The 5,096-nt window shown below is 49.1% G+C and overlaps 1 non-coding gene across 1 annotated transcript; it reads left to right on the top strand.

Annotated features, from left to right (window-relative positions):
* Positions 1–3,920: 3,920 nt before the first annotated feature.
* On the top strand, positions 3,921–4,026 carry LOC125597343. Its single transcript, XR_007331658.1, has one exon. It is a non-coding gene; the product is annotated as a small nucleolar RNA R71 (small nucleolar RNA).
* The last annotated feature ends 1,070 nt before the right edge of the window (positions 4,027–5,096 follow it).

The following is a 5,096-nucleotide window of genomic DNA, read 5'->3' as shown; positions in this document are numbered from 1 at the left end:
GAAAAAATACTATGCCTTCGCCCTCGGAAATATGAATTAGTTAAGTAATAATAGCATGGTACTTCGAATTCGATATGAAATTTTTTAGATTAAGAAAATTAGATTATATATTGAAAGAGTAGTATGGGATAAGAAAGGGGTATTTAAAATGATATTTTCCATATTCGGGCACATCTCAACGTCACAAACTTTGTTTTCACACCGGAAGCTTATTTACAAAAACAAAAAAAAAAGACACTTTGGGATTGCTGAATTATAGACAGATTAAAAAAATGATATATAAAGCAACGGAACCATCATATTATTTTTTTAACTCCTACAAAACAAAAAAGAAGGATGGTAATTGGATCATTTATGGATCCGCGTATAATAGAACCTATATTTTGTTTTCTTTTGACCGAGAGCTCGTCCCGCTCGGTCGCTGCATAGCGACTGAGCTCTTCCGAAACGTCAAGACGACACCAGTCCATGCATTCTCGTCAAACCTTAAAATGCTATCTCCCGAAGACCGTAGCAAGCTCAGTCTATGTTTTCCGCTATTCAAAATTATCGATCAAACTTTGCGAGTTAAAAACCACGGAAAGTTTGTTCTTTATCGAAAGAAATCGTAAGAAACGTATCGAGTCGGAAGACGGCCCATAGGGACCTAAGACACGACTCGAGGCCCATCCTACGATTTCTTAACCAAAAGCCAGTAAACGACCGCATGGTTTACGCTTGGTCCACAAGGGAGGATAAATGTCAAGTTTCCGCGGATAAATACGGATGTTTTGAAGATAATTGTGAAGATCGGGAAAAATGAAATATCTTCATTTTTATGCTATGACGTCTTAAGGGCAGAAGATTAAAAGCGTAAACCAACCTTGGAGCTAGTATATAAGGAGTCCTAGGCGAGGAGCATAAAGAGAGAATTTTTCAGAGCAAACTTAGCACTTAGAGCAATTTAGGCAATTTTCCGTTTTTGTTATTTCGAGCTGCGACTCAATTAGGCTTAGCCGTCTTAGGGTTGCTAGAACTAGGAATCTCTCCGACAGCTCTCGAGCCCAGGCTTATACCTTGTTGTAAACGCTCATACGCAGATTCGGAATAAGATCTACTTTGGTCTCTTTTTTCGATTTCTTTTCTTATCGTTGTTATTCTCGTGTTCTGATTGCTTGACATGTGGTAATTAGCAGATATCCGAGTCCTCTGGGAAATTAGGGTTTTCCTAGTTTCCTTAGTTAAACGGAAATCGACAGTGCAAATTTTTTGTTCCCACAACGGCGGACACCCACGGATGTCCGTGGCTGTCCCTGTGTGTCTGTGTTTGTCCGTCAGCACACACAGGACGTCTGTGGCTGTCCATCAGTACACATATCATTACGCCGGTCCTTGGACTCAGCACGCTGGCCCTTCCCGTGGACTGTTTGGGTGATTTTGGCCCACGTGGGCTGTCTGTTCAGTACACACAGGACATCTGTGGGTGTCCACCAGCACACACAGGACGTCTGTGGCTGTCCGTCAGCACACACAGGACGTCTGTGGCTGTCTGTGTGTGTCTGTGTGTGTCCGTGTGTGTCCGTCAGCGCACACAGGATGTCCGCGGCTGTCCATCAGTACACATATCAGCATGCTGGTCCTTGGACTCAGCACGCTGGCCCTTCCTGTGGACTGTTCGGGTGATTTTGGCCCACGTAGGCTGTCTGTTCAGTACACACATGACGTCTGTGGGTGTCCGCAAGCACACACAGGACGTCTGTGGCTGACCGTCTGTGTCCGTGTGTGTCCGTCACCACACACATGACGTCTGTAGCTGTCCATCAGTACACATAGCAGCACGCTGGTCCTTGGACTCAGCATGCTGGCCCATCCCGTGGACTGTTTGAGTGATTTTGGCTGACGTGGGCTGTCTGTTCAGTACATACAGGACGTCCGTAGGTGTCCGCCAGCACACACAGGACGTCCGTGGCTGTCCGTCAGCACACACAGGAAGTCTGTGGCTGTTCGTGTGTGTCCGTCAACACACACAGGACGTCCGTGGTTGTCCATCAGTATACATATCAGCACGCTGGTCCTTGGACTCAGCACGCTGACCCCTCCCATGGACTGTTCGGGTGATTTTGGCCCACGTGGGCGGTCTGTTCAGTCCACACAGGACATCCGTGGGTGTCCGCCAGCACACACAGGACGTCTGTGGCTGTCCGTGTGTGTCCGTGTTTGTGTTTGTGTCTGTCAGCACACACAGGACGTCCGTGGCTGTCCATCACTACACATATCAGCACGTTGGTCCTTGGATTCGACATGCTGGCCCTTCCCGTGGACTGTTCGGGTAATTTTGGCCCACGTGGGCTATCAGTTCAGTAAAAACAGGACGTCTGTGGGTGTCTGCCAGCACACACAGGACATCCGTGGCTGTCCGTGTGTGTCCGTGTGTGTCCGTCAGCACACACATGACGTCCGTGGCTGTCCATCAGTACACATATCAGCACGCTGGTCCTTGGACTCAGCACGCTGGCCCTTCCCGTGGACTGTTTGAGTGATTTTGGCCCACGTGGGCTGTCTGTTCAGTACACACAGGATGTCCGGGTGTATTTGTCAGGACACACAGGATGTCCGTGTGTGTCCATCAGCACACACAGGACGTCTGTGGCTGTCCGTCAGCACACATAGAACGTCTGTGGCTGTCCATCATTACACATATCAGCACGCTGGTCCTTGGACTCAGCACGCTAGCCATTCCCGTGGAATGTTCGGGTGATTTTGGCCCATGTGGTCTGTCTGTTCAGTACACACAGGACGTCCTTGGGTGTCCGCCAGCACACACAGGACGGCGGACACCCACGGACGTCGGTGGATGTCCGTGTGTGTCCGTGTGTGTCTGTCAGCACACACAGGACGTCCGTGGCTGTCCATCAGTACACATATCAGCACGCCGGTCCTTTGACTCAGCATGCTGGCCCTTCCCGTGGACTGTTTGGGTGATTTTGGCCCACGTGGGCTGTCTGTTCAGTACACACATGACGTCCGTGGGTGTCCGCCAACACACACAGGATGTCCGTGGCTGTCCGTCAGCACACACAGGACGTCTGTGGCTGTCCGTGTGTGTCTTTGTGTGTCCGTGTGTGTCCGTCAGCATACACAGGACGTCTGTGGCTGTCCATCAGTACACATATCAGCACGCTGGTCCTTGGACTCAGCACGCTGGCCCTTCCCGTGTACTGTTCGGGTGATTTTGGCCCACGTGGACTGTCTGTTCAGTACACACTGGACGTCCGTGGGTGTCTGTCAGCACACACATGACGTCCATGGCTGTCTGTGTGTGTCCGTGTGTGTCCGTCAGCACACACAGGACGTCCATGGCTGTCCATCAGTAGACATATCAGCACGGTTGTCCTTGGTCTCAGCACGCTGACCCTTCCCGTGGACTGTTCTGGTGATTTTGGCCGACATGGGCTGTCTGTTCAGTACACACAGGACGTCCGTGGGTGTCCGCCAGCACACACAAGACGTACGTGGATGTCCCTGTGTGTCCGTGTGTGTCCGTCAGCACACACAGGACGTCTGTGGCTGTCCATCAGTACACATATCAGCATGTTGGTCCTTGGACTCAGCGTGCTGGCCCTTCCCATGGACTGTTCGGGTTATTTTAGCCCACGTGGGCTGTCTGTTCAGTACACACAAGACGTCCGTGGGTGTCCGCCAGAACACGCAGGACGTCTGTGGCTGTCCGTGTGTGTCCGTGTGCACACGCAGGACGTCTGTGGCTGTCCATCAGTACACATATCAGCACGCTGGTCCTTGGACTCAGCACGCTGGTCCTTGGACTCAACACGCTGGTCCTTGGACTCAGCACGCTGGTCCTTGGACTCAGCATGCTGGCCCTTCCTGTGGACTGTTCGGGTGATTTTGGCCCTCGTGGTGTTAGCAGCTGCACTTCGTTAAATCCGTGGTGTGGACAGTCTCCCTGGAAGAACCTAAATCTAATCCACGCATCTTTGAAGGACTCTCCCACCTCCTGCGAGAATGTGGAAATTTTGTTTCGAATTTCTTCAGTGCGCGCCTAATCGAAGAAGTTTCGTAAGAAAGCATTCTTGATGTCGGCCCAGGATGTTAAGGATCCTGTGGGTAGCTGCCTAAGCCAGTGCATCGCTTCTCCATTCAGCGTGTATCTGAAGAGCTTGCACAGCAGGTAATCTTTGGGGACTCCTTCCATCCGAATAGCAGCTATTAAATCCTCGAACCGTTCTAGATGGTCCATAGGATGCTCGTGCGGTAACCCAGAATTGGGTATCTGCGACACGAGAGAAGAGAATAAGAATCTATAAAAAGGGGGTAGAGAAGAGAATAAGAATCAATAAAACTAAATCTAATGGCGATCAAACCTCCCCGGCAACGGCGCCAAATTTGATATCACTCAAATTACCGTAAGGAGTGTTACTCTCATCAAAAGAGGTTCAGATGTAGTACTTAGGGATCGAATGCACAAGGAGCTAGGGAACAATAAAATCTAGTGTTTATTAATTCTAAGAGTTGTAAATGTTTAAATGAAATAGCAATAGTAACAAGCGAAGAAAATAGTAAATGTAACTTGGTGGAAATGATATTAGACGCACGGCCACTATTCAGGTGTTGGAGATTATAATATCTATAGATGCCTATTTGCTGCATGCATGATATGTTAGAGCTCAACCGCTTAACTCAGTGATCAGCTGTCGCATGTTTCACTGGTTAACAAACTAGATCACGTGTCTCAACGGTTAGTATGTTGACAACGAAAGAGTCTCGATCGATGGTCCTATAGGGACGTCGACCGATACACCTTTACCTACATTGACCGATAGTCAGTTGAGGACATCGATCGACGGGTTCTAGCCAGGCCTATGCGCGAGTACGATATGCCCTATTAAGATACTAAATTGGCGGTTAGCCCTCTCTAGCAGTCCTAATATGATAGATAGATGTCAGGATGGGATAACAAGGGTGCTTGAGTATGCAATCCTATGATCATGTTCTAGTTAGCAAGGCTAAAACAAGCAATGAATACAAATCTATCATGAATATCACAACAAGGCAGATCTATAGTTTGGGGCTAATCCCACAAACCTATCTGATCCCTG

This window comes from Brassica napus, unplaced genomic scaffold (genome assembly GCF_020379485.1).
Source record: "Brassica napus cultivar Da-Ae unplaced genomic scaffold, Da-Ae ScsIHWf_1432;HRSCAF=2021, whole genome shotgun sequence".
Classification (NCBI taxonomy): domain Eukaryota; kingdom Viridiplantae; phylum Streptophyta; class Magnoliopsida; order Brassicales; family Brassicaceae; genus Brassica; species Brassica napus.
The sequence above is the reverse complement of the archived record's forward strand: the minus strand, read 5'-3'. Positions and strand labels throughout refer to the sequence as shown.